A 21,656-nucleotide genomic window follows, 5' to 3' on the forward strand; every position below is an offset into this window, starting at 1 on the left:
TTGCAAAAGCTGCGGTGAAGATTTGGTCTAGAGAAGAGGAAATATTAGACTCAGAAGATCAACAGCTTTCCGGTAAAATAAGAAAAATACTGAGAGCATGGGGAATTATTGCATCGTACGTTGGGAAATATCATCGTAATAAGACAGTAGCTTGCGCATTACAAATTCATTTAGCGATAATGCTGTGTTTAATTTTCGCCAAAGTTTGAAACTAAGCCAAGGACAAATGCCTTTTAGGTAATTTTCTTGCAAAAAACATGCATTATAAATAATAAATTACATCATTATAAATTTGTTAGAGTATTTTTTTCAGAATGGTAAGCAATGTCCTATTTTACATGGATTGCTATGGAAAAAATTGTTTCGATTTACGAATGTCTCGCATTACAATTAAGATTCAAGGACGAATTATTAAAGGACGAATTCGTTAAGCGATATTCTACTGAAGATAATTAGGAAAAGGGAAATTCAGGAAGAAAAAAAAAAAGATTCAGCGTTTAAAAATTTAAGAAAAATCTAATTTTTGAAAAAAATTCTACCATTTTGAACGTTCTTTCTTACAAAATCAAACTTATCCCCTGCTCCCCCTTTTATAAAATCGGTAAATTTAAACTGCCACTCTTTGAAAACTTCAGTCCAAATACTACTAATTCACAAGAGCAAAATTAAGTAATGTAGAGACCTGATTAAGGTTTATATTTGATGCCTTCCTCCTATTGTTGGCTTATCGCGATTTCATGTAAACTTCATTTAAAAAGCCTACAAGATGTTTCAAGTGACTTTTGATCTTTGTACGTTCCTTTAATTTTTAAGTTGCATAATTTTTCTTGTAAATAAACTTCAGCATCATAAGTTTTAAAAGGAGATATTCGACTAAAGAACACGTAGCATTTTCGAAATAAATAATTCTTTGAAGAAGAGGAAGGATGAAAATAAGCAATTTCCCCTCTATGAAAAACACGAAGATTTCATTAGCAATGAATCATTTGACAAATTTTAACTTAATATTCTGGGTACCTACAAAAATGACTAGGTCCAGTCACGAGGATATCCAAGCACATATAATTGACTTACTGCAATACATCTTAAACAATTCTATTTCCCAGAAAAATGGGTCCCACTTTCTAAGGGAATGGGATTCTCAAGCAGCTAACTTACCCTCCTCAGGATGATATAACATATCAATGGAAACGGAAGCTTTAATCAGACCAAGGTTTCTTTCTACACTTTCAAGGGATTCATTTTCAGAAAGAAAAGATTCGCAAAATAAAAAGTTGCATTAAGTAAAAGATTCAGATTCAAGGACCACCCATTAGCGAACTCTCCTTTCTAAAGTGTGAATCATCAAAGATGACATAGAAAAATAAAAAAATTTAATGAAACTCACATAGAACGTTTATGATTTCAGACACTCAGTCATATAGCACGTTATTTACATTATATATTTGGTGAAACATAACTAAATTTGCTTTTTATATCATTAAACTTCACTAACACGTCTTACAAAGTATTTAAAGAAGTCATAAAATATGGCTTGCTATTTTATGCATTGAAAATTCTAAAGCATTTTTGAAAAATATTCATATACTAATTTAGTGACTTAATGGATGATCAACTATTGAGAAAATTACAGCATCCTCTATTCATAAATGCTTTTTCTAAAACTTATTTCCATAAACATGGAAAATCAGTAAGACGAATACAGCTTTATAGTGTCCCCCCAACTAGTCTATATATGAATGTGTTATTCCAGTCTAGATAAAAATTGGTTAGATTGCTTTATCTGTAACATTCGAGTCCAGACTTTCTGCGAATTGCACACTGATAATAAAAGACATCTTGGTTGATTTCGAAAGAAATTCTGGAAAAGAAAAATCGATAAGAAATTTGCAATCCACTGAGATAGTTTGAAATTTGAAGAATGTAAATGAAGGGTGGAAGTGACACCCGAAACAATGATGTTATGAAAGATAAAATTGGTGGTATAGGAGTGAGTTTATCTGGAACTTTTAGATCACTAAGTAAGGAGAAGATACAAAGTCATATTTTTTCCCCCAAGCTTAATATGCTCAATCTGTCTACTGGTTATGTCAAAAACTAATCTGAAATATAAGAATTTATATCATATTAAGAGCAACCAAATTTCATTTCTTATACTTAGAGAACAGACTGCTTTTTTCCCTCTTTATAAAGTACAAACTTCTGTACAGAAATATGAATAACTGAACTACAAGGTGTCATATCATGTGAACATACATGTTATTTAATTATGCGTCAGATTTTTTATTTTGCCGTTGTTCGGTATTAAAGTGTCAGCTTTTTCTTTTAATAAAAGGTCCTAAAACTGGTTACAAAGATCCATACTTGCATAAATTTATAGCTTGATACGTCATATTTAAAGATAGAGTATAGAACAATATTTGATGGAATATTTTCCTATTTTAAGTTAACTGCTATCCATTCTGGGAGAAAACATTTTCTTTTTTTTTATATGTGTTATGGATGGAACACGTTAAATGGACTCTATAGAACTCTGTCTCGAGTAGAAATGACGAATCTAAAGCTATTGATGTCAGTTCCACTCGAGAAACTGTTTTAGACGTCTTTCCCACTCTCTAAGGATAATAAGCAAATTGTTTCAGATGAAGTCTTCTAATACTGGGTATCGTTTCTAGAATCTTTTAGGCGAAATTTGCGATCGGAAGAAATCTCTGCCTAACACTGGTAGTTAACAGTTTTTTTGGATTTACAAAGGTAGGCTTGAAGAAAAAAAAAATTCAAGCAATTCAATTACACTAGTCGAATATTTTTCAGATCAAATCGATTCCGAAAATCTCCGTTTAAAATATTTTCAGGCGTTAGTTATCCTGATTCGAAATGGAAAAAATGTCCAGCCTATTTTTGCCTGTACTGTCTATTTTGATAGCAGTTAAAGATAATTAAAGTGAATCACACATCACCACTAAAACATTTAAATGGCTTAATATCCTGTAACGTGCACTGCACTTTTCAATCAATCTTTAAGTATGTATACCATTTTATGCATATTCTGCATATATATTTTATACGTAGTGAATTACTTTATCTTAATTCACATACAGATCCAGACCCAGAATTATAAAACGATACAGATCCACATGGATACCAAAATAAGTCTAAATTTGGAACCGAATTTGAGCTATATGGCAGATATTCTAAGTTGTAATTACGCACGAATCTTTCTTTTTAAGTCTTCGATCTTAGGTTAGCAATATCTAAATAAGAGAATGACAAAAATTTTGAAAAAAAAATTAATTAAATTATCGCTTTTTAATTCATGGATTGGAGCTTGAAATGAAAATCCAAAAGGATAATTTCTCCTTCTCTTAAATTTCATTATGCAAATTAGTAAAAATAGGAAATTTACATGAAATTAAATTTTACCAGATTCCATAATACATACGGAGATTATGGAATTGTCAGAATTTCTGTTGTTTCGTTTCAAATTTAATAATTAATTATTTCATTTGCTTATTTTATTTTTCTTTATACATCAAAACATCATTTGGACTAAAGCATATCAAAGAATTTTTTTGTTTGTTATGATTTGCTTTTCTCTTTCTCAATCGGATTTCTTCAAAATCATAGACTATATAAAAGACTGTAATTATAAGTTCTTCTTAATTAATTGCAAATTAATGCATTACTTGCCAATTTTAGGTTCTTAGTGTTAGAAATCATCTCTCACTTTGCCCAAACAAGTACAAAAAATCGTTAGCCCTGTTTTTTTCATATCTGATGGTGAAAGAGCTGAGAGGGGTAAATGCTTATGAAAGCTGAAAGTAATAATAAACATGAAGGAAAAATTAGTATAAACTAATTAGATAATCTTCAATTCTATCCATCCTGTAACCTGGAGCAATATCATCCTTAACTTGAATAATCAAGATTGACTCACTTTCAAAATTATGCAAAGGAGGCTATAACTGAATAATATTCTAATTTAATTAAAATTATTGGATCATTTACCAGTTTTTGAACTCAACATCGTCAATGATCTTTAGCAAAAATATTCGTAAAAGTTGTCAGTCATGATTTTTAAGCAGATTCCTACAGGAAGACTACTTATTGCAATGGCTCTTGCGAAGCTTTGCTCATGTTCTCTTGTGAACAGGATAACTAGAGTAACTTTGTTTGGACTTTAACTAGCTTGGAATATGTTGTTAGAATTGTAATAATCTCGGATGAGTTCGTAAATGGTCCATCTAGCTCAAAGGGGGTGGAAATTGTGTGTGTGGGTGAAATTTTCATTTTGCTATAACTTTCTTAATATTGATGATAGAAAATTAAATCCAATTAGCCAAATTGGCGAAATATTAAGACGAACAACTTTTGTATTTAAAGTTTTTCGATAACTCAATATCTTAGAATTAGGGGTTGAGGTTTGTTTCTAACACCAATAGTTTGGGTTGCCAGATAGTAAGTTAGATGCAAAAGAATCTACGTGTGTGTGTGTGTGCGTGTGTGCGTGCGTGCGTGCGTGTGTGTGTGTGTGTGTGTGTGTGTGTGTGTGTGTGTGTGTGTGTGTGTGTGTGTGTGTGTGTGTGTGTGTGTGTGTGTGTGTGTTATAAAAGAGCTACAAGTCGTGACAGCTTAATTAAATCTGTGTTTTGAAAGAAATACAATATATGAAAGATTTTAAAAAATCTGTTATGCAAATATTAAGATTTGTAAATGCTCAAAGAAATTGGAACCAAATAATAAGCTGGAAATTAAAATTAACATTTTCCATATATATTAATTATACTCCCATCCATCCTGTGGTACCAACCATAGAGTAAAAACGACCTTAGTTTGTATCCTTTCCCCAAAGTGGATCGCAGATTCATGCCGAAAATGCAAAAAGACTAACTGTTAGTAGAAAGAACAAAATAGAAAGCACCAATAAATAGATAAGGAAAAAAGAAAGGGGGACTTAGTGAGTGCACCCTTCAGTAACTCCGAGCGCTGAGAATCGCCCAGTTGTTAAATTATCAGCGATTTCACGCGTAGTAGAATGGCATATACAATGAGGCTGGGAATCCTGGGAATTTCATCACCTGTCTTTCGCGACCGACGCCGACAAGTTAGCCCAAATGTTTGGTTTTCCACCCTACCTTGAGAATCGAATCGATTTTCATCATCCTATTGATTCTCCATTTAGTTCCCTAGAATCACGAAATCAAAATCCCGTAGAGATCTTTAAGTGCAAATGGATTTGGATGTGAAATATCAAATGCATAATCCTTGCATTTCTTAGAATAGTTCTCTGTTTGAATGTTGGTTTTTCCGAATTTCTCTTAATGGAACAAAGCATTTGTCGAAAGGAGTTATTGCCTTCAGGCAATTGAATATTCGGATTGAAATTTTCCACTTCGTAAGTTAAAAACTTTCATGTTTCAATTTGCAATGAAAAGATCCCGTAAACCACAATCAGGATGCTTAAAGAGGAAAAATATAATGTACTATTTACGCAATGTATAGGATCAACTGAGTAGGGTTTTGAAAAGAGTTATTTTTCTACCATTCTCCAGAAACATCAAGTAAAAGTAAATCTCAATCTGCTTTACCTAAGATACGCTTTCATAGTTGCAATGAAAAGAAGAAAATTGTCTTTTTTATCACAAATCTGAAGTTCGAAGAAAAAACTGCGATAAAAATGTCAAAATAAAATTGTGGGGCTTCGTTAAAAGGATTCTAAATAAATTGGAATTTTAATCACTTTTATAATATATTTTATTTAAGTACAAATGCGTTTTACTGCGAAAAAATCAAATGCACAATCTTCCTTTTTAGTAACTGTCTTAATAGAGCAAAGTATGTATGAAAGATGTTTACACTTTTCTATCGTTGTATTTGGAGTTAATTTTGTTTGTTTTTTCGTTGAAAGTATTTTTCTAAAAAACTTCCTTTTTTAAATGAAAAGGTTTGAGAATGTAAGCAATCGGCCTGCTTAAAAACAATAATTCCACTGATTGAATGAATAGGCTGAAATGGGGTGATATCAGTAAGAGTTAGCTTTTACTTACGAAGATTATAATCAAAGTCGTGAGTATAAAACTCATGTCCAGCCATAAAACATAGATGTTTTCTATAATTAACGAAATCATATTTAAGTTAAATTGCAAGGAAAGGCTATTAAAGGCTATAAACATTTTTTAGTTGACTATGATACCATGATGAGTATGAGATTTATGATGAAAATGGCAGTTGTGATGAGTATGGAATTTGTAATGAATATGGCTAGTGTGATGAGTATGGGATTTGTGAAGATTATGATAACTGTGGTGAGTATGGGATTCGTGAAGAATATGGCAACTGTGATGGGTATGGGATTTGTGATGAACATGGCAACTGTGTTGAGTATATGATCAACTGAAATAAATAAGAATTATCTTTTTATCTGTAGAAGGTTTTATACAAAGTCGTGAGTATAAAATTCGTGTCCAGCCATTTAAATTTAAACGTTTCTTTAATTATTGAAAGACTAACTACATAAAAGTAAAATACACCAACTATTTCTATTTGACTACAATACTATGATAAATATGGGATTTGAGATCAATATGGCAGCTATGATGAGTATGGGATGAACTGAAATAAATAAGAATAGCATTTAACCTTGTATTATTGAAGGTTTTACTTAAAATCGCAAGAATAAAATTTATGTTCAGCAATTAAATATAGATATTTCTTCAACTGGCAAGAGAGTCAGGTATTTTAATGATAAATTCATTATAAAATTATTGAAAATTTTTATGTCTTTGGTAATGAAATGTGAAGTGAAGCATAAAAAATATAAACTAATAAAAAAAAGTGTAGCTTTTTATTTGGCCATAAGATAGATTCACTTTATATTTTCCTCAATTCACTTGGTCAGGAAAAATTAGTATAAACCTTAAATATATATAAAAATTATTAAGGCTTTGATTTTCAGCATTTATGGCAAATTACTTATGAAAAATATCAAGTACGCAAGAAATGTTCACTCATCTAATTTTTAGTATATTCATTAAATTAGTTTTACACAGTTTTTACCAATACATCATAGATGATTCTTAAATTTCATATTTTTCCGAGATGATAAATTTTTATAAATGTTCCTGGATTCAACTTTCTTTTTTTTGGGGGGGGGGGATGAAGGTAGATCTGTTTTGGTAAGGTCGGGATTCAAATACAAATGGAATTTGAACTGAATCTTCCGCATTTTCCGAGATTTGGTCTATTTGTTTTTTTGGCCACTGGTTTCCCCAAATTTTGGAAAATTCACCAGAAAATTTTACTATGATTGTGGAAGAAATATTAATTATCTCTAGGAAAGACTTGCATATTTCTGCTTTATGTTTTTATTATCATCATTAATTTGGATTTTTAAAAAATATATATTTTACAATATAGAGAATGCTGAGGAAGAGCACATAAATTTGTGCGTTCTGCTAGAAGCTTTTACTGTATACATAAGCTTCCTAACAAGTACAAGGGGGGAACGAAATCTCATAAGTGAAACCAATAGAAAAATTAAGTAAATTCAAACATTTAAATTTTTACAATTAAAATTAAAACAATTAAAATCGGTTTCGATAAATTACAACAAAAAATGCAGGACATTCTTTAAGAGAATTTTAATTATTTTAAATTTAGCTAATATTGTTTTATTTATTTATTTTTTATTTTTATTTTGCGACAGGAATTCCTTCCTGGTTCTTACCTTAAATACTTATACATAAAAAAAGTAAATAAATAAGTACAATATTGTTCTAGAAATGCGCGAGTGCAGGAAAGGAATGACATATGAAAATTCGTCTAAATATATTCCATTAATATTTCCGTCCTATGCACTATGTAGCAAACCTTCTTATCATTTAACGAACAAACATTCTTTTCCAGGAGAGAAGTTTTCGCTTCCTTATTTCCGTGTAAAAGGTTTTAACAAGAAATAAACCGAATTATTCATTAAAGATATAAATATAAATATTGGGTAAAATCTTTTTAAAACTAGAAGATGTGTCCGTCTAGACAAGCTCTTATCCTGTTACCAATACCTCGGATAAATAATAACAATATCACTTATTGAGCACCGAAAGTTATAATAGAAAATGTCTTGCACAATGACAGAGTACTTCAGAAATAAAAAAATAGTAGTAGTAATACACTTTAGACGTAAATATATAGTACCTATAAAGTGGGATTATTTCTATCCATAAGTTCACGAACCCTCAAATAAAAACTAACTCTGAAATCGGTTTGAAATAAACAGTAATCCACTAATAGGAAAAAAAAAGAGAAAAAAAAGAATGCCGAATACAAAGTAAAAAATAATTCCGAAAGAAAATATTAGTAATAACATCCAATTGAAGTTAGAATATTATGAATCAATAGACCTCAGCGTATTAAACTTTGCCACAATCCAGTGTGTATGTGACATTAAAATATCCCTCCCATTCCCTCACATGCTGGTATCCCACCCATTCGGCTTATAAGATGCTTTATAAAAGAGTGAAATGCTGGACATTTAATTTTGGGGCAAGCTAGAGAATAGGGTCCAATTAGAATTGGGGGTGGGGGAGGACTACATTAGATAGATACTTTTGTTGTACCTTTCATTTCTTCTTGCAAAATCAATGCAAAATATAGGTATCTGTCTTTGAAGTATTTCCTTAAAACTTCGCACCAAAATATTTTTCTTATGTTCCATTTACAACCTGTTTAAATTGTACCAATATAGAGGTGAAGTTACATATGCAGGAGGAGATGCTCATTTTTTTACCAGTATAATACTAGGAACATTATACAGTTTCGAACTAAAACAAAACAGTGCAATTGGAAGAAAAAATAAAAATCGGTATTGGAAAAAGGTAATAAGAAGGAAAACACATCGAACAACGAACTCTAAAAAAGCTCTGCTCTGGTTCGCTGTTTATCACCCTTCTGCGAAGCAAAATCGTCTCCATTTGATAGACGTTCGTTCTAAAACGAACAGCCATTTACTTTATCTTATTCATTTATTTTTGCTTGTATATAAAATTGGGAGGGTTCATTCATAGATGGGATCAATGAGTGAAATTACTTAAGAAGCTCTGCTGTAAACAGCTTTTTTTTTGGTCAACATTTATACAAAAATTTTTGGTCAATATATATACAAAAATCTCTCGCGTGCTGAAAATATTCTTGAATATCTGTTCTATTTATTTATTTTTTTAGATGCGATATTGTTGATTCTGACAAAATTCAGTACATAAAAATACATTATTAAATGAATATTGATAGATTTTATGTTCTGCTGAAAGAAAAGCAGTATTACAATTCGAAGTAACAGATTGATATCGTCACCGAAAATGCAAAAAGGCGTATCTTTAAGCCTAACATAAAATTATTTTCAATTACCACAACCAGCTATAAAAACATAGAACGTCGCATCTTGACATTCGGATGTACATTTTATTAGATCAGCTGATGAACTTAAAGATTTTGCAGAGTTGGAAATCACAAAATGCCACATTTAAATTAATAAAAGAACAAATGGATTTTTCACATATGATTTTTTTTTCTTTTTGCTCTTTGAGCTACAATATTTAAAATCAAATTCTAAATCAGATTCCGTTACAAACCATTCGTCATTGCCTCTTTTTAATGTGGTCCTCTTAATCCACGAAATTTTGAAAGATAAAAAATTATTGGATTACCGATTTTGGCTTTCCAATCATTTATTAAATTTTTTCCCATACAATAAAGAGATCAGGAATCAAATCCAACCCACTCGAGCGACTCTCGACGATAGAAAATATGCAGAAGTGCATCCATTCTCTGTTCCGAGATTTTCCCACTTGACATGTGGAAAGAGTTTTACAAGTAGCAGAAAGCGGAAGAGAAGAAACCTGACGCTTTTCAAAATAAAAGGAAGAAAAAAAATGACTTTCGACCTTTTGTACTGTGAGAAACGACATATAAAATGAAATTCCATCATTAGATTCCATTGCAAAACTATTCTTCTTTGATATTTTTTAATGTGGCTCTTAACACCTATGCTATTTTGAAAAAGAAAGTTAAAAAAAAAAAAAAACTGATGGGATTACAGATTTTTGTTTCATCATTTATTTATTAAATCTTTTTTCATACAATAAAAAGATAAATGATCATCTGTAACCCACCGAGTGATTCTCAACGATCGAAAACTTGCAGCAGTGCATCCATCCTCTATTCGGAAATTTTCTCACATGATACTTGGAAAAGCTTTTGCAAGGAGCAGCAAGCGATAGAGGAGAAACCTGACGCTTTTCAAAATATTTGTATTGAGTATCGACCCGGAAAACAGGTCAACAGCCCTTGCCTCTCTTCTAAGGGAAACATTGGGACGAGGTGTCAGCTGAAAAATAAATGGATTGGGTTTCCAGTTCTATGATTTCAGCGGAGGAAAAGGAATTTTTAAAATAACTTTTTATTGCTTCTGGTGTACCTTTAAAATGACTACTCGGCGGTCTAAATGCTGAACCAATAATCTCTTATCCCTTTAAATAGCCAATTTTTTTAGTAATGTTATATTAAAATATGTCTCATGTGATTTAAGGAAATAAATTCAATCAGTTTTTTTACATAAAAATTATTTTGATTTAATATTTTATTTGATCAGGTAATAATAAATTATCTAATGAAGACACTTCGTTTTGGTTTAGGATAAGAAAATGAAATATCTAGGTCTTGTTTGGTGCTTCTTTTAAAATACGTTTCCTTTTTATTATTCTTTGGCGATTTTTTTAAAAATACGTCATCTTTCTTATCAACGTTAAATGATGGCACATAACTATAACAAAATAATAATAATAATTATTATTATAGAAAGTCAATTTAATCTTGAAATCCAGTTTATGTGGCCAAAGTGTTTATTATTTTTTTGTGGTTTGAAATTTTTTTAGATACCAGTGATAAACTTTAAAGATATTTTATAAGTTTTAAGCTAGTGAAATATTTGGCGTTTACTTTAAAAATACGCCAACTTTCTTTTTAACTTTAGATGTAGACACATTACTGTATCATCGTCATAATTATTATTATTGATAATATCTATAATTGTTAAAATCATATTATGAGTTAATGTGTTTATTAATATTTTTAGGGTTTATGTAATTTTTAGAGCTAACAGCGATAAGATATTTTATAAGCTATTTTAGAAGTAATAAGCTAGTGAAGTTATAAGCTATTTTATAGCTTCTAAAACAGGTAATAAAATAGCTTATCAGGGACATTTAAAATAAATGAATTTCGTGCTAAATATGTTTCCGTGACTACTTAAGCGTTAAATAAACAATCAGCTGATGACGATATAACACCATTTTTTTATTTTCTATAAATATAATATAAAAACCCTTATACTATAAAACTTTGTGGGTGCATAATAATTCTTTAGAAATATAACTATAATGTCTAAGTTAGAGTCACATGACAAACTTAACTGCCCATGCCATCTAAAATAACGAAGCGCATTATATCTTTGTAAATTATTCAGTTTCTCCCATCAGTGTGTCAATCAATAACTGAACAGAAACGCTAAAAATAATTGCAACTTGAAATATTTTAAGAAATCATTTCAAGTTATATATATAGCGTATTACCGAGATCACTTGCCTCAAACAGGAAAAAAAGTCAGATATATTCTCGGCCATTTTAGGGCAGATATTGAATATTTCATGTATCGCAATAAAATAAAATACATAAATGTATTGTTTTAACTGTATAAATAATACTTGTATATAAACCTTACGGTGAATAAACGAGGCAAAAACGAATTTTAAAGTAATCACTTTTTGTTCTTTTCTAATATATATATATATATATATATATATATATATATATATATATATATATATATATATATATATATTTATATACCAAAAATATAAATATTCAATATACCAAAAAATATATATTCTATTTATCTGATATACAACCAGCACTTTAATACACGTTTATTAAATTAAAGACAACTAATTTTGTTAATGATATAATTAATTCAGCCGAATCGGAAATTGAGTTGATGTCCCGTTTTGAGACTACCCATTTTCCGACGGTCTATACCCGAGAAGAACCATAGAACTATACCCGAGGTGACAGCCCCCTTTTCAATCTTCGAAACCAATAACAAAAAGATGATCAACCTCGGTGGCTTTAATAGGCACCAAGCCTGTGTATAATATAGTATCGAATGTGTAATCCCAAAGAATGTTCAGAAGCCGAGGCACTACCACCTGGCCATTGTACAAATAAAAATCAATATTGACTGTATTTCATATGAATATGAGAGTGAAAACTGGCCATATCTCATGAAAATATATCATTAATGTATATTAGAGTCAATATTGAGTGTATTTCATATGAACATGAGAGTGAAAACTGCCTGTAACTCATTCGAATAGATCACATGCGCATATGAGAACCACGCATGAATGTGAGACGAAACCGATGGTAATGTAATGACAAATAAAATCTGTATATGGTATGAAAATTTGCAAATAATAAAGAAATCATGTTTTTATAAAATGAGGCAAATCTTCAAGCTGTTATTCTATATTTTTTAATGCAGATTACTTCATATTTTCTCGATACTTTATGTACGTAAGTAGGATAAAATTAATCTTATAAAAAACTTATATAATTTTTTTGTTACTTTAAATTTTTTTCCCGTCCCAAATATTTTACCTTAATTGTTATTTTATTTGAACAGCCATTTTTAACTAAATGTTCGGAGTTTCCACGTAAAAAAATTATAATAAAAAAAAACTTCAGCTCTAGACAAAATAATCGCTTCTGTCACAGAATTACACATAAGGAGCTAACCATACCTAGTGTGGTTAAATTAGAAAAAAAATTAATAATAAAAAAACTTTCCACTTCTTTCCAAACCTGGAAGAAACAAGAAAACGTCGCTTTTCTAGGCTCATTTCAAAACAAAGACTGATTTGACTGAGAATGCGCCGCCGCATCCAATGGACTGCAAATTAGAAAAATTTCACAGTGTTAAAAACCGCAGAAAAAAAATTATTTTCTAGAAACCTTGCGAACGATAAGCGTATTATCCAAAGTACACGATTTCATTTTTTCAAAAAAAAAAAAAAAAAAAAAAAAAAATTTGCAATTTTTTTTTATTGTGCTATTCTAAAAAAAAAAAAAAAAAAAAAAAAATTTTTTTTTTAGTCTATTCATTTTGCAGAAGGTCGCTAGCGAAACGCAAAAGGTAATCAAAATTAAAATATGCCGTTAGTGATTTAAGGTAACGGGACCCGAAAACAGTTAATTAAGCTTAAAGAATTTTTTTCAATCGCAAGTGAGAGAATGAAGTAGAGGAGACATAGAAGAAAAAGTACGTTTTTTTCCCCCTTTCTCCTTTCCTTAATGATCGTATAATGAATGGAATAGAGGGAATTATTAACTCGCTTCCAACTAAAGATGTGTTTCCGCTTTTTCTGTATAAAAGTATGAAATATATTTGAGGCTTATTTTTATTGATGAATATTAAGAGGAAAAAGCGAAAGTTGGTGGGAATTCATTGAGAAGAATTATATGCATTAAAAAAGTGTTTATTGGCTCTCTGACCACTGACGAATGTAATCAGTGTTAGAAAGGTAAGTAAAAAGAGAAACGCTAACAAAAATCTTTTTTTTTTTCTTTTCTTTTCTTTTTTTTTTTTTGTTTCAAAACATTTAAAGAAAAGGCCATTTGAAATTATTTAATGTTTTTAACGGTCTTTAGATTATTTAAGTTACTTATTTTTAGTATATATTTTAATGACGTTTTATTTTGAATTCTCAGTTTAAAATTCTTTTGTGCAATAATTTTTTTTTTTTTTAGAATTTCGAGAATTAATAACAATGAAATTTTTTATTTTATTAAATAAAAATGGATATAGAAAATGAAGTTGTATCTATCTGGGCATGTTTATGGTATTGAGATTTTTTTTATGGGTTCTGAGATTTGTTTCAAAAAAAAAATAAAGTATGTCAGGTAGAAAATACTTTTCAAAATGTGGTAATATAAACAATGTAAATGTGCTTAAATCTTTCATATAAAATAGTCCAATGCAAATGATCTATTCTCGTATAAAGAAACACTAACACAGAATTCAAATTAAGACTTCTAAAATCTTGGGCGATGAATTACCACTTGTTGCGTATAGTTAAAATCTCTGACTAGCGAGTCAACCGAGACAAGATTTCCCGCAGTATATTTTTAACCTCGATTTAAGCATTTTTGAAATTACCACAATTTTTATTTTCTTCTCAAAATACCAAGAAAATCTGTTATGGTTTTCTGCGAAGTGCATTTTTGAATTTCCTAATATGCTAAGCTTTAAATTTCAATATCTCGATTCAGATTCTATTTTAGACACTTAACAGCTTTTCAAAAAAAAAAAAGAAAGAAAGAAAGAAATGAAAACAATTTATAAATGGTAAAATATGAATTAAAATAAATATGGTATGCAAAATTCAGATAAAATTAACCTTAAAACATTTAGGTTAATACATAACTGACTTAGGTTAAAACATAAATGACTGTTTTGTCATTTTATGAACAATTGCAATATTAGTAAAAGTGTTAATTACTTCTCATCAAAAATTAGCAAATTTGAAAGCATTATTTAGCAATATATATTCTAGAATATGCTCCAGGCAATTGGGATTTTCTAATTAATGATTTGTTTGTCAGAAATAAAAATAAATTGGCTACACCAACAGGTATATAAATATCTAAGTGTGTGTGTGATGATTGATCATCACATTCACAGCCAATTTACTTTAATGCAAAATGCTTCGGAATTGAATAAAAACATGAGAAAAGGGAAGGGAAAAAGTATTACTGTTATTTGAGTTACAATGCTCTCCAAGAGTGAAAAATATATTGAAAAATTACCTCAGGGTTTTTTTTTTTTTCGTATTCATACATAGTAAAATGTTAAAATGTTTCCTGTTTCCACTTTTTCATTTTTTTCTTCCAAATTTGATTTATTAAAATCATTGTAAAATATTTATTTATTATTCAGATATTTATATGTATTTAAGGGCAAATTTAAAAAACATTTCGTTTACAAATCCTTCTGCTTTAAAAAAGATTGTCTGATTACTTATCTCACAAAATATGCTATCGCAAATTTTGCCTTAACGCAAGCAAAAGAAGCTTTTTCATTCCAGTCACTTTTTTGTTTAGCTTGTTTGTTTGGCACCACTCTTGCATGATAAGAGGCAGCAAATATTATGTTGCCACATTTTTTTCTGTGTGATTAAATGCTTGTGCCTCAAAAATACTTTAAAGAATTTTTTTTCTAGAAGAGGAACGTAAAATTTTATCTTACGAAGCTTCAGTAAGCTGTTGATATTGATCTATAGTCAATGGAGAGGCTGAATATGAAAACCACACCACCAGATTGGTTATATATATATATATATTAACATTTGTTAAATTCATTTGACCAATACTTCAAGAAAACAAAAGACTTTTAAATAGACATAAAAAGATATTGATAGAAATAGAATTACTTTATCATTCTCAAAAATTTCCGAAATTGTATTATTAGTATTCTTAATGATTTATCAATTTTAAGGATTTATCAGCAATTTCCTTTTAAACCTAGCAATAGGTCTAAGAAAATTCCAGGAAAATGTTGAATCAAATTTAAAAACTAACCTTTAAATCAGAAAGGACTTGCATGTTTTTTAAACAAGCATTAGACTTTTTTCTCAACTGACCAGAAAAATGTAGAAAAAAACTGGTAACTAATGAAATGATGCTGTTTACTCAGAACGAAGCACAATCGTTGATAAGATCATTGAGGTAGAAATACAGTTGGTGATTATCACAAATGATTGACAACTCTATCGAAACTTTGGTGTCTTTCTAGAAATAATGGCACCACTGCTGAAGAAATAGTTGTTCCCTTCAGGCAGCGAAACATTTTTCAAAAATGGCAGAAAGCCTTTTTGAAACTTGGATGCGATTTTAGAAATAGTAAAATGAATGAAGTTTTGATTTCTCATCTACTAGTTAAGTTGCTTATTCGAAGCATTGAATTGGGATAAAGTAATAAACGAAATTATAAGCGTTATCGTAAAGAATGAACCAACTATCTGGATAGGCATCCAGGAAGTGAGAATCACTGTTCATTTGAAGAGAATTGGTCTTCTATTCCCCTTCTTCCCTGCGTTTGACTTGGTTGGATTTGGTATCAATGACAGAGCGTGACAATATAAAGAAGGCGGTTACCGCGATCAAGAAGAATTCTTGGAAATTCCCAGAAGTAACTATAATTAGTGGCAATTCAATTAAATTAGCGAGTGTTGCAGTATTGTTTGGCGCATGAGTCATTGTTGGCTATGCTGAGCCAAACACACGATGGACCAGTAGTAATTCCAATAGATGGGCATAGGGCATAGAAAGTAACGGCTGACATCATTACTAGTGAGAGGCTTAAAACGTATCACTTCATATGCTTGGGCTGGTGAGAGAAACCGATGAATTTAAACTAATTTAACCTAATAGAATTTCCTCATCCAGATTGTAAATAATTGGTGTTTAAAAATTAAATTCAGCTCAGATGCATCAATCACCATTAACACCTTGACTGCTGTGAGGGTCACCAGTGACCGGCGGCTCCTAATAAATTACATTGTAAGAAACTCAGCGCGGCAGTCAATGTGCTATATATATATCAAGATCATATCCAGGATTAATTGACTGGAAGTAATGAAACGACTTGTAGCTATCCGTGAATCCTATGAAAACAATCATATTCTTTACATAAGCAAAAACTTGGTAAATCTTTCAGCTTAAATTTCCGACTCATCACAGAAAAGGATTCACCATCATCATTAAAAGTTATTTTTATGAAGACTCACTTACCTATTATATAACTTCCTAATTGTATGTTAATGAGTAAAGCACAATTAAGTATTGTCATCAATTGTCATTTAATATTTTATTCTCTAGTACTAAAGAACATCTTCAATTTACATGTGCACCACTTTTCTGCTTCTCCTCCGAACTTTTTCAGCCGACCCATCTTCGAGAGTTTTTGGTACCAAATGTATCATAGCTCTTCAATACAGATTCTGCGGTTGCTTCCATCCAGCGTTGTATTTTACGCCTTTATAGATTACGAATCCAGATAGATCATCCGGGATTAACAGATTCGACTCTGAAAAGCGGGAGATTTGATATGCGACGCCTGTTAGTAGGACAAGAGGGGATGTTTCCATATTGAAGACTGATATATAGTTCATATTTTATTAGTTCATTTATCAGTTCTTGCGAAATATATTAGTTGCTGATGGCCATACTGTGTAGGAACATTAAATATCGGATTAAATGAGTGCTCTTCATCAGGGCATTTCAACTATGTGTTTTGATCCCAAATGAAACATTGACAACATGAAGTTTTATCTGATATTTCGATGTTGAAAGAAAAAATTAATCAATAATTGTAATGATACTCAATGAAAATGATCAAACAGCTAATACAATAAAATTGTTCCTTTTTTTTTATCATTAAATAATGAATCATTTATAGATTTTAATTTCATTATGTAAAGGCTTGTTTGGAATAGCAAAAACAATTGCCAACCAAAACTGGAATCGCAGGAAATATTTTCATTTAAAAAAAAGCATTACGAGGGGGAAATGTTTAAAAAGCTTTGCTTTACAAAAATAAATATTTTTATTACAGAAGTAAAAAATCGTAATGTAAACGAAATATATTTATGAAAAATAAAAGTTTTAAAAAGTAAACAAACTTTTAAACACATTTTTATTAGTGTAGATAGAAGTAGAATTTTATATATTTCCAAAAATATGAATGTCAAAACAAAACCCTAAAAGATGGCACAACTAAAAATACTCTTAAGTAAAGTAAAAATTTAAACACATTTATAACATATTTTGATTTTTAACCAGAGTTTAGAAATTTTCCATCAAATGATATTCAATGTACTTTAACCCTCTAAAAGGCCATTTTTTTCCAATCAAAGTATATTAAAATATTTTTAAGATTGAGACTGGTTAAGGAAGGTGATTCATTTAGCTGCTCAAGTTAATTAAATTTATTTAATTAATTAATTGTGTTAATTAATAATTAAGTAACAAATCAAGACATACCATTTAGTGTGAGATAAGGAACTGAAGCATTTAAGTATAAATCTTATTGAAAAAGTTGTCAGAATTTATGCCAACCTATATAATTTCACGTAATTTTAAGTAAGAAGCAATAAAGCATTGCATTATTGCTGAAGCTTTATTGCTTCTTACTTTTAATTTTATATATTTCATAATTTATTATTATGGATTGCATAAACTTTAAAAATCAACATTTCTTCTCAAATTTACTACCAGAGGAGCAGATCATATAATTTTTCACGATAATTAATCGATTAACTAAAAATTAAATTCTGAATCTATTAAAAAGCAGTAATGTCACCACGTACATATTTCTGTATAGAATTTCAAAACTCTAGTACAGCATTTAGAGAATGAACAATCGAGTACGAAATTCCATGTTTGCAAACATGAAAAAAGTCAAATTATTTAAAAGCGTAAAAATAAATTATTTTACAAAACTGAGCTATGCTGTTTATGAGGAAATAATAAGCTGCAGAATAAAGAATATGAGTTTGTACAAATAAATAACATAATTTAGTCAGAGAAAAAGAGAAAAAAAAAGTAAAGATATTAATTTTTTCAATAAAATGTTTCGCTGCTTTTTTTAAAAAATATGCAAATTAAGGACCAGATTTCGGTGCTTCTCTTGAAAAAAAATTTGTATAAGAGAAAAATCTCTTTTCTCCGAAAATATTAACCTGATATTTAAAACGAAATATTAGACAAAAAAGAAGCCTTAGCCAAATAATAAAATTTAACTACAAAAAAGAGAAGAAAAGTATAAGAAAAAAAATTATTTGCTCCGAACCTGATATTTATAACGAATTATTAGATGTTTTGAATGTCTATTTACTTATTAGTAAATTCTAATTGTTGAGAAAAAGTTAAGATTAGCAAACTAACCATGTAATATTAAAGAATTCATATTTTCAAAAAGATTTTTTTTTTGAAATCTATCATTTCTTGAGACGATTTATAGTATTTAATGACATATTTAGAAAAATAGGATATTGAAAAAATAGTTATATAAAGTTTAACTTGAATAGAAACGATACCAAGCTTTTTTTTAATTCAGATTATTTACTTATTTATTTATTTTTGCCTGTTCAATTTGTTTTATATTATACTGGAGTACATTAATTCTGTTTCGCAGTATCAAATTGTGTATTTGACAAGCCAAACTCTCGTCATTCAAACATTCCAGATCAATAAATTCTTTGGATTAAATTTGTTAATTGGTTTTATTTTAAAGCTTTGTAGGCGAGCTTAATTTTCAACATTTTTGAATGTATAGAGAGTAAATCCAGTTATTCAATGAAATTTCAACTTCTGCATGTACCTCTAACACAAGTAAAATAACAATATTCCGTTTTCAAATTTGTTGTATTCCGGAATGGGGCCCCAGTTTCTCGTATAAAAACACATAAAACATAATCCATACTCATAATAGCTCATATACCCAGTTTTTGAAAATCGTCAAATTTCTAATTAATAAGCTTTTGATAAAAGAAATAACAAATAACTTGATTCTTTAGAATCAAATCATAATCATAAATATCTTCTACTATTTCTAATTATTGGTTAAGGTTATTATAGTTTGAATAGTCACGCTTTATTTAACAGAAAATTAATTAACTTTGATTCACGATAATTTTTTTATTTATGATTTTAACTAAATATTAAATTTAATCCTATCAGAACTTTTTTTTTCTTTTTACCCATTGTGCATGAAATCTTCTTGCAAAACACAATTTTTAGGTACATAATAATATGAATAAGTCAGCTGCATCTCTATTCATTATTTTCATATTTTAAATATTTAATACAGGAAGCAGAGCTTCATGTCTCAGGTTTATTCGAGTTTCAGAAATATGATTATTAGTATTTTATTACATTGATTTATCAACGTCACGCCCACTATACAGATTAGAAACGTGCCCACACAGCTTCAAGTCAATTAATAATTCCATAAGAAAGCAATTCAAATGACTTTAACGAAGTATGGTGTCATATGACTTCGTTGAAGCAGGCACTCTTTATAGAAATAAGATTCTTAATTTGAATCAGTTTTGTTTTCAAAAACCCATTCATTGTGTTTACGTTACTTTAATTATGCTTAATATGAGGATAAATTGAAAACAATTTTCTAAAAAAAGAAAATGTTACTAATGAATTTTTTGAATATTAAAGAATAATAAATTGCTACGCTGAAATTTTAATCTCTCAGATTGATGACTATTGATTGATTTTTTTCGCTCGTTCAAAAGTTATTCAAAAATTTGTTCGTTCATTCCTTGTTTGGCGATAATTTTCCTTACATAGCGACTCGTGAAATCGTATATTATCAGATTGTTTGAAACACATGAAAACTTTCTAATGAAATAAATTACTATGATCTCTAAAACATTTTTATTTTTTATTTTTGTTCAAAATATTTGAAATTTGTTTCTTCATCATCTGAAAATCAGAGTGTTTCGACTGCTGTCAGTTCTCAGATACGGAAACAGATACGGATTGATTAGAGATTTTCATTTGAATTTAGAGAAGGGAAGGGAAAGAAATAACTCAAATTTTAATTGAAAAGTTATCCTTTATATTACAGGTTCTACCATTTAGTTCTTTAGCTCTTAACCAACATCCTTAAAAAACAAGTAAACAGATGTGCTCTTTAACACTTTGCAGAGGTGGATTGCTTGTTAGAAATTTTCTTCAAAGCGAAATAGAAATGTGCGCATTTTTTTCCCGAAAGCAAATCCAGGAAGGCAACTTATTTTCATTTATAGGAGTTTAGGTAGACTTCTATGTCAAGGTTACCTGTATTTTTCAGGTGGCTTTGACCAACAAAACATGCAACACTTTATCATAAGCCTTTCATTAGATATGCTAGTCCAAATCGATTAAAGTCTCCAGCATTTTTACATAAGCATTTACATATCGCTTTAATCAAAGAAAGATATAAACTCTCCCTTTATCATAAGTTACTTTAGTTTTCGCTATCCTTGTGGGTAGAGTAATGATGTCGTATCGAGTTACCTCTCGCCGATGACGGGACGTGCCCCCTACGGGAAGGGTTGTACCGTGGCCGGTGATGACCATTAGGTTTCAACTACGCTTCGTATCTATGCTGTCGCAGTGATTTGATCATTCAAGTTAACCATATGCCTTAGCGTCTTCGGGAGACTCAATTATGCTTATCATGAATTAAGATAAAGAGAAAGTGTAACATAGTCTCTTTTCTTAAAAGATTTGGTTGGATATGCCAAACCAAGTGGACTAGAAACACCACTATTTTTTACATAAGTATTTATGCATCACTTTCACCCAAAGAAGATGCGACACTTTCCCTTCATCATAAATTCTTGACTTATATACTTCGCCTGATATGCTAGACCAAGTAGAATTAGAATCACTACCATCTTTTACGCAATATTTATTTATGACAGTTTATATTTACTTGAGCCCAAGATATTACCCGATATATATTGAATAGAAATAATCAAAACCAC

This window comes from Argiope bruennichi, chromosome X1 (genome assembly GCF_947563725.1).
Source record: "Argiope bruennichi chromosome X1, qqArgBrue1.1, whole genome shotgun sequence".
Taxonomy (NCBI): domain Eukaryota; kingdom Metazoa; phylum Arthropoda; class Arachnida; order Araneae; family Araneidae; genus Argiope; species Argiope bruennichi.